This window comes from Colobus angolensis, unplaced genomic scaffold (genome assembly GCF_000951035.1).
Source record: "Colobus angolensis palliatus isolate OR3802 unplaced genomic scaffold, Cang.pa_1.0 Scaffold16, whole genome shotgun sequence".
Lineage (NCBI taxonomy): Eukaryota > Metazoa > Chordata > Mammalia > Primates > Cercopithecidae > Colobus > Colobus angolensis.
Window position 1 is genome coordinate 12,924,823 of NW_012114710.1, and position 10,486 is coordinate 12,935,308.

Here is a 10,486-nt window from a genome sequence, read left to right on the forward strand (position 1 = left end):
CCGCTGCCGCGATTGCTGCTGCTGCCTCTGTTGCTGCCGCTGCCGCTTCGGACTGGGAATGTGTGCTGTGGGGGCAGCTCAGAGGGTGCTGATCTAGCGCCTTGAGAGGAGGTGCACAACTTGCTGCTCACCTGAAAGTTGTTGCTTGCCACTTCCTTGTGTATTTCATCTCTATTTCATCTCGAGGGGAGAGATCTCACCTGGGGAGAGATCCTATCCTCTTCTCTCTGGAAGTTTTACTATTCAAGCCCAGATTCACTCATTCGTTGTTTTTTTTTCCCCCCTGATCTTCCATTTCCCATCCCTCCCAAGCTCCCTTTGCCTCTGCTGCTCCCTCCTCCCTAGATCTGCGTTTCCCCCTCCCGATTCTCAGGGAACCTGGCTCAGCGCGATGCTGGGGGCGTTGTCACGGGCAAAGCCACCGTCAATCTTTATTGCCAAGTGAACGCACAGCCTCTCTTTCGCCGTCTTCAAGGGAGAATGCTTGCAGTTTGAAAGACACAACAAAACCTCTTATTTAGCAAACCCCGTCCCGGGTTTCTTTCTGCGGGTTGCGGAGCGGTGGGTGGGGGCATGAGTGTCTTCAATTTATTCATTCGTGGACCAGGCATTGTTTGTTTTGTCTGTGTGTGCGCGTGTGCTTCTGAGCTGATCTGCAAAGCTCCAAGGGTCTATGCTCTATGGCAGAGACTCCTGCTTGACTCTTGCTCAAGTTGTTACAGGTTGAGGCTGGAAGTCAAAGGAGAGGGGCAAGGGAAACAAGTGAATCCATTGTGTGAGTGCTCGCCTGGAGGGAGCAAGCACTTGGCGGTCGAGAGGGGGAGACGCGTACCAGCAGTGAGGCGGTGGCGCACCCCGCGGGAACCCAGGTGGCTGAGCAGTGGATTCTGAAGGTGAGGGTGGGAGAGGAATTTCTTCACCCAGCATCTGGGTTAGATCGATCGCCTGAACAAAGATGCCATCAGCCAATCGCTGGGTGCGTTGGGCTTCTATTACTGCCTGTTGAAGAATCAGCTTTGTGGACGCTGGAACGCATCTATTTTTCTTCATTTTTGTACAATACTCACCTCAGGACCATTTCCCTGTGCTGCTTTGAATCTAGGTTGTGTGGAATTAATTGGCATCTCTATGTTTGAGAATGAGCAATTAACACAATTCTGCACTTCACAGATTCCTGCTTCCGATCTTTATCTCAATGTTTCCAATGCTGACGTTTCAGATAAAATGCCTCCATCAGAGATGATCTAACCTCGACATTCTGAAAATTAAGTACACATGCTTCACACAGAGCTTCAGTAGCAAATATGGTTCTCAAACATTGTGCTTAGAAATTCATTGGCCAAATAAAGTTTTAATCCGCAATTTAAATAAATGAAATTTAAAATAGCCATTAAAATATCATTAAATATTTATCTTGGTGAGTTGCCAACTGTACACCCACTTATTATACATACTTTCCAGGGAGGATTGTTGATTAGAAATACTGACTGAGAGAGATGAATACATCAAAGTGGATTTGGTAACTTTGGAAGCCTTGAGTTGTACTCGGAAATCACAGGATTTTAAGCTGGTTAATACAGATCAAATATTGTGCTTTCACTGTAAAACATGTTGGACTTCTTTTTTTTTAAGTAAGATCTCTTTACACATGACCTTTTTCTTCCATAACTCCTGAATGAATTTTATCTAGGATTTAAAACTTGGTTTGTTAAATTTTCCACATTTTCTCTTCCATTTGAAAATATATCTGATCTAAACATTTAAGAAGAAAGTATTTTAATGCATATATTTTTCCATCATTCATATCACAGTGGTATTCAAATGTGAACAACTTCACTTTAAAAATGAGTTTTGAAACTTTCAACCAGGCTGGGCAATGTCTGGAATTTAAAGAGTTGTTCAAGAAGAACTTTGAAAAACAAGCTATTTAGAATTACACTGCAGTAGTGGCTGTCAGCCAATCACAGTGATTGTCAGTCCTTATTATTCAATAAAATGACTCCCCTTTATGTTAAATGCAGCTCTGCTGAAGAAAAGCAAGACATCAATATCCTCCCTGCACTTTTCCCATTTACTTATATAATTACAGTAGAGTACTCAAAATATTCCACTATCATTTATTTCCAATGTGCCATTTTCATATTTTTGGGTTGTATCACTGCATTATAAAAAAGAGTAAACAAAGTCAGGTTGAGGCAACTGGTATTCAGAAAGTATAGCCACTCATTTAGTTTTTGTAACAGCTCCATGACATTGACATTATACTTATTTTAACTATTAGAAAAATAAAGTCAGAGATTTTGAGTAATTTGTACAAGGTTGTATTGTTAGTACATAGAAAAAACAGGATTGAACCAAAAGTATATCTGGTTTTACAGCTAGAATAAAAAAATTCAAAAAATACATCAAAGATAATGAATACTCTTCAGTAATGTCATCAAAGCCAATTAACAAAGGCATGAGTTGCTCAAATTCAGTAGATCTAAAATAGATTTGTGACAGTTAATTTAGTTCTATTATTGCCACAAATAACAATTGCGGTACACATATTTATATTCACTTTTTTGATTCTACAAAATACATGAAGAAAATGTATGAAATGCAGAGGTGAGGGGGTTAAATTTTTCTTAACAAAAAATCTGTACAAAAGATGTGGCCATGTTATCATGGTTATGTCTTCAGGAGTTAACTATAGAGACTTTTTAAAACAAAATTTTCATGTAAACTGTTCCTGTTGATGTCCATTCCAAACTAAGCCATGGTATAATTGAAAAAGTACACTAAATGTAAGATAAAACAAATAAATGGTGGTAACTGAGGCAAAAATCTATTTTAAAATTTATGCTATGTAATCTCAATGTTTGTTTCCACAAGAAAATATTGAAGATATATGAACCACAACTATATATATATATTTATATATATAACATATAAATATATACTTAGAAATTAGGTTAGAATATCATGGTTTAAAAGCATACTTTTACATTCAGTACTCTCAGATCATTTTCTTTCATTTCGCTTGCTAATTTTTTTCATAACTTTATGACTTTTATGTTTGATCAATTTTTTTCCTTATTTGTCCTATCTCTGCCTGTGAATACACTTCACTGATACTTCTCTTTCAATGTCTGATTGCACTTTTTCCAATATTTTTGTTTGGAAAAACTACAAATGCCAAGACATATGAAATAATGTGTACAAATAACCAAAGAAAATATATGAAAACAAATATTAACATTATAATATGTCATGAGTAAAATAAAGCAAGAAGCACTATCACAATTTCTGTGTAATTCAATTTTTAATATGTTTTAACTTTTTTTCTTTTTTTACATATTTTTAACTTTTACTTTAAGTTCAGGGTACAAGTGTAGGTTTGTTGCGTAGGTAAACTTGTGTCATGGGGGTTTGTTGTATAGGTTATTTCATCACCCACGTATCAAGCCTAGTACCCATTAGTTATTTCTCCTGATCCTCTCCCTCTTCCTACCCTCCGCCGTCCAAAAGGCCCAAGTGTTTTATTTCACTCTTCACATTTTATATTAATGGATTCAAAAAATTCTGATAGGTAGACTAAAATATATAATACATTAAGATTTACTATGATTTAAGTATACTCATATTTATTTCCATATTAAATTAATAAAATGTCTTCTCTAGAAAGTAAATGTAGAACAAATTAATGTCTACTAGTATTATTGTATAAATATGTTTATTTTGAATTAAATACATTGAGTATAGTTCTATGATACAGTAGCCTACAACAGTGACAGGGTGTGTACACAAGGAATCATTGAGGTGTTTCCTGATAAATATACGTGAGGCACAGAGAGAAAAAAGAACAAGACATGTTTAGGATTCTGCATCATTTACTGTTATTCATTGATTACTGATCTGATAATAATCCATTCTAAACAGAGTTTAAAATATCACTTGATAAATTTAGCAGCTGTGAATTCATCCAAGACGCTTCTTCAGATTTTAGGATCTAAAGATATAAGTACTACTTACTATTCTGGAGCCAAAAATAGGCACCTGAAAAGGTTCCACAGGTTAAAAATATTGTTAATTTAAAAATACATAGAGAAAGTAAGGATACAAAAGAGAGAAGGAAAGATAAATGAAAATTGTATGACCAAGAACACTGCAGGCCTGGAACATCTCCAAAATAATACTTGAGAAATGTATGACAAGTGCAAACACTGGACAGATTTGGGTCATACAGATGAGTCTTAAAAGACACGTGGCAAAAGTACATTAGAAAAATATTGCAGACTTTACAGTAGGTTTTTGCCTAAAAACTCGAGGAAACAATGTTGCTGAGGTTAACAAAACTCTAAATCAGAAGAAATAACATTTTTTTAAAAAGAGAGAGAAAAAATAGTAAAAGGTATCTTTATTTATGTCTAAAAATCAAGAGATTTGTTGATGTGAATGACCAGACTGATCTCACTGCAAAAGTAATTTTAAGTAGAAGAATCTTGAAGATGTACAGAGAAAACTGACATTTTACTGTCCACCCACAAGATTTTAAGGTATGAAGTTGTTCCTTTGTATAGCATGATATAAAGTCATCCCTAGATATGGGGGACTGCTTCCTCAAGTACCAAAATCTTGTACGCTCAAGTTTTAAGATGATACAGTATTTGCATATAACTTATGCACTTCCTCATACTTTAAATCATCTCTAGATTACTTATAATACTTAGTGCACTGTAAATACTATGTGAATAGTTGTCATATTATATTGCTTTTAAATTTGGGGTTTTTTTCCAAAATATTTTCAATTCATGGTTGATTAAATCTCTGAGGATTCAGAACCCACAGGTATGGAGAGCTGAAGTTATTATTCTGTTTTATTTTCTCTTCGTTTACTTGTTTTCATTTTAAAAACCTTAGATTTAGAGATTATGTGGATTTTAAGTATCAATATTAATTTAATTAAACTCAGGAATTATTTTTTTGAGTTAAGAGTTATTCATTTGTTCTTCGTTTAAAGATTATAGCAATCAAAAGATGAATGTATGGCATCCGTTGATTATTATCAAGTCTCGGTCTCCTGTCAATAGTTTAGTGAATTATTTATTTTTATCAGTAATAATCTTAAAAGTAGAAGATAAAATTTCCTTTCCTAGGAATGAAATTAAGAGTTTTTCAAAGGTAAGTATATTAAAATAATTTTATTATGACAAATCATGTAACAATATTCTCTGCAGCCTCTTATGAGAGAGCTGAACTTTTAAATAATTAATATTTAGTCATTTGCATCCTTTGTACTCACAAATGTGTGAATAGACATTTGGTTAAAATAATAATAATAATAATTACAGGAAACTGTTGATTAAGTTGTGGTATGTACAGATCTGTATTCTTTTTGGTCTCATTGAAACCATAAATAGGTTGTTTTTATATAACTTTTCTGTTTTATATTCTTAATTTCCTCTGATACCCTCTGCTCCCTTTTTACTCTCTCTCAGAACTCAGATCTCTTATATCTTCCTATACATATTCTGGGTATGTACGTAGGGTGAGATAGGACAGAAACTTTTATGCTAACAAATGTGTAAACAGGCATTTGGTAAAGATAATTATAGGAAATAGTGATTATGTATGTGATATGTATATATCTGTAATCCCCAAATTCCTTCTTTTTCACCTGTGGATATTTCTCCCTCTTCAATGTAGTGGGGGTCAAACTTGTTAAGACCTGAGAAGATCACAGCCCTCAGCTGTTTGGCTTCAGGGTAGTAAATTATTTGTTGTTTTATTCATTCCAAGCTCCAGAGAAAACAGGAGCAAAGATCAAACACAGACTTTCCAAATAAAAATATAATGAACTACGAGTAAGCCACTGGACAAAATATGAATGTTTCAAACAACAAACTTACAAATACGCCAACATTCCAGTTAAGCCTCACATCACAGAAAAGCCGTGTATCATTCATTACATATCATTTGTAAAGATTCTCAATATTTTAAATTCAGATTAAAATGTAAACTGATTCATAATTGATTCTACTTATATTATCCTTAAGTTTTAAAAAAAACTTAAAGTTTTTTTTATTATAATAAAGCCAAATTTCCTAAAGTTTTCAGAGAAATCAATATAGCTGGCATCTGGCATGAATTAGTTTCATCAACAAAATATTATTTCACCTGAGAACCTTTGGGCTCATTGGCTAATGAAGGAAACACATAAATTTACTAGGCAATATTAACTTTATTTTAGTACCAAAATCTCAAAAGAGTGTATTATTAGATGCTTGTAATGATACTTTTGCCATAAAGAAAGACTTTCAAAGAAATATTTACATATTATCTTTATATAAAGATTGAGAAGCTAGTATTAAATCTCAACTTAGTAAAAGCATTTCTGCAGGGTTCTGTTTTCTATCTATTCTGTAACTACACAGGGTTTGGTTTCTGAGAACCTGGAGTAACAGTTAAGGTGTCCCCTACATATTGATAAATATCAGATTTTCAAGCAATCCTTTCCCTAGTTCTGTATCACAGTCAAATCATGGTTGAATTATTTGACAGATGCTTGAAGTGCTGAGAGAGTGCTCAATAGAAATTCATATGCTTAAGATATCAAGCATTCAGGTAGTAAAAATGATATCACTTGTGAAAATTTAGGGTCTGATTTGTATGCATCAATCAGGTGGAGAGCCAGGCCACTCCCTCAAAGTGGTGTGATGTAGGGTAGACATCAGTAACTGGGTACGTTTTTTGCTTTGGAAGAAGCACTGGGTAATTTGGTTATGTGTTCTATGAAGACTCAGAATCCTGTCAAGAGGAAGAAGTAAGGTCCTAAACAGTTTTAAGGACAAATATTTCAATAAGCAGCCCAAATAAAAGGGCAGCTTTTTAAAAGGTTTTATTTTATTTTTAATTGACAAAGAATAGTTACACATTTATTGGGTGCAATGTGATGCTTGGATACATGAAAACATTGTGGAATGATCAAATCAGAAAAAATGGCTCTGATATTGAATAGAACTGTATCCTTAAGGATCGGACAGGATGTCAAGGTTAAAAGCATTCCTAGAAGTATCCAAATCCACATGCTTATCTTTTGAGATTACTTATTATTATCCTTGCAACAATGTAAGAATCTTGCCCCAAATAGCAATTCAACAAACATATGAAACTTTTATCCCAAGGCTAAATGGCTTTATAATTGTTACCAGTTCGTGCCCCTTCTGAAATGCCAGGGAACAAAAATTTTCACAGTCCATGGCTACCATCATTTGGTTGCTTATTCATTTATTTCTCTGCTCATTCATGTGTTTTGTTTACTCATTAAAGTGAGCTTTTTTCCAGACATGCAACACCCCCTACACTACTCGCTCAATGCAGGGGAGACACAAATAGAGGACGCAAGTTGCTATGTCCAGCACATGCCTCTAGATAAAGCATCCTCAATTGCAGCTGTGTGGCCTTTTACAAGTCCTGCCTATGCTTTCCCCCTGCCGTTTTTCACAGAAGGAAGCTGTTTCCCTTATTCAAGTCCAGTCCTTTATACTTCTATTACTCTCTTTTCTCCTTACACATGGGATCTTATCTTCTATATTATGGCTATAGCCAATCTAGAACTTGTAAGATAATTTGGAGTTTTGAAAGGGAGGAGAAAGTGTAGAGAAATGAGGTGAGGGAAGCTGTGCGAAGAACAGACAACGAAGGAAAGAAGTGTCTGTGAAAGATTCCAACGAAAATCTCTATTGCACAATTGGAAAATACTTATCTGGAGCTCAAGAGAGTGATCCAGATTAGGGCTAATAAATATGGATAAAATCAGTCAATATGGTAACAACCATATGTCATAGATACTATTATTATCCTCATTTTACAGATGAGCAAAGTGATATGCAGAGAGGTGATGTAATTTGTCCACAATTACACACCATCTGCAGTGTGATTTGAAGCTCTTAACAAGCTCCCAAGAAACACCAATATTTAAGACTGCAAAGGAACTGTCAAAATGCAATGGAAACTAGAAGAGTTTTGAGACGGCAAGAGTGGTCAAGAGAGTCAAATGTTGCTGAGAGTTCAAGAGAAAGAAGTGATTTTGTGCAGAAATAGATGATACAGAAGAAAAGCGTTAGAAAGACTTTAAAAATATCTCATTGGTGAGAACTTTGCAATCAGAGCACCCATACCGCAGAGAATGTTGTTACTGCTATCTGTCCTTAGGGAAAAACATCACCGGTGTTATAGCAATGTCACTAGAGAGGCGTAAAGGTGAGAACTGAAATGATTTGGGGAAAAGGTTTTGGAAGATTGAGAAGAAAAAAAGAGAATACAATTCAATGTCACCTTTTTCCTGAGAGAATGAAGTTATCCTTGTTTTCTTTAAAAAAAAAAAAAAAAAAAGGAGGTGGGGCGCAGGAAGTTGGGGGATGAATTGGTGTTGGAACTTGTTTTGGAAAAAGTTGTTAATTTAGTTTGGGGCATATTGTGCTAGAAGTGACAGGAAGAGATACAGATAGAATTACCTGGTTGGTAATAAGAAAAAGTGCTTCTTGCAGCTTAAATTTCTCAGTTGTCTCTTCAGAGTCTTGAGACTAATTGGCATAGATTTTGAGACTTGAGGCTCTTTGAATGGATGAGATCTGCAAAGGTAATACCTGGAGAAATCACAGGGGCTACAGTTTCAAGAATCCAGATTTAAAGAGGAAAGTGAGACAAGGGAGTAAATAGAAAAAGAGGTATTAGAGAGTTTAAGTAGAGAGTATGTATATTTCACTACATTTTTTCTTCAAAATGTGATTATCAGATACAGTCTAAGCATGTTATTACCATATTTCCTTGATTATAAGAATTAAAATTGTACTTAACATGTTCTATTTGGATTATATTTTATAGCAGATATAGATATTTAATATAGAGATTTATTTCCGATTCTTGATAAGATTTTACTAAATAGATGTTGTTTCTTTTATTTGATAGTTTCTTAGAATTTAAAAATGCATATTACCAGAACTCATAGACTTTCACTTATGATTTATACATATTTTATTACTGTAAAGGAGAGATTATTTGTTATCCTTCATGTTAACTCAGTTTATGTAGAGTGGGAAGAGGTAATATATTTAGGAATTTAAGATCCATTAGGAACCTGTTCAGAGCTCCAACAGTGGTGCCTACACATGGAAATTGAGGGCCAGAGGAGAAAGCTTATTTTTCTAAAGCCCCAATTTCCTGCTCCACAAATATCTAGGAGCATTAAAAAGGATGACATGCAGATATCTGCTACATGTATTGCTAATACTGCCTACATGTATAATATGAACAAGTGATGAGGAGTAATAATTATAATGAAGCAATTTTAAACAGGTTCAGGAAGAATTAGCCATAAGGAAGATACTGCTGAGATGCTTATGAAGGCTATGGAGTTGTCCCTTGTGATGTGCTTTGTCAGGCAGAACTAATTATCTGTGGATGATAAGAGAAAATATGGGGAAAAACAGCAGCCATTTCCCATAGCGGGAGTATCCATTTAAAACCCAGTAACTCCCTGAAGCATGAGATAATTGAAACAGTACCAAAGCTGGCATGAATAACAAGGCATGTACTGTCTTTCCTGGAAGGTGGTGGGGGCTGACAGTGAAAATAAGTCCAAATGTATCTTAGAAAAATTAAATGTTATTTCAACTGATTGACATTATTCAATTAGAATAAGAAAGGAATTATATAATGCACCCAAACTAAGGATTTCTAGCCAGAAAAATTAACTTAGTTTGCTGAAGTTTGCAGATGGCATAAACTGATATGTTCCTAATCTTCGTATTTTGCAGTTTTAACATGAAACAAACTTGAAAGATTTTTTTTTAGTATATCTTTGCTTACATATTCAGCAATTAAAATTAAGATTTAAGGGTCTCAATGAAATTTGTTTCAAATTAAAAGAAATATGATTAACAGAACTTAAATATTCTAACAAAAAGAAAGTTATTATTTCTCCTGAATTCAGTTAATAGTAACAAAGAATGATATACAAATTTGTTTGCTACCATTTCCCTCTCACACTATTCTGCCCCAACACCCAGCATCCCAATTTTCCAGGGCCAGGATATCATCTAAAGAACCCATCAAAGACCAAATCTCTTCTATGGGTCTTTTCTTTTATGCTTAGACTGTGACTTTGATTATCCTGCTGCTAAAACTGCTGCCTCTGGTCAACAGAAAGGTGTAAAAGTCAGAAGGCAAGGGAAGCCAGGAAAGTGACCGTTTTTTAAAAAAAATTGTTTAATTATTAATTTTAGTGGGCACATTGTAGGTGAATATATTTCTGGGGTCCATGAGATGTTTTGATACAGGCATGCATTGCATAATGATCACGTCATGGAGCAAGACATATTCATCCCCTTAAACATTTGTCCTTTATGTTACAAACAGCCTAATTATACACTTTTAGTTATTTTTATTTTTATTTATTTATTTTATTTTATTTTATTTATTTATTTATTTTTTTGCTGTCAAA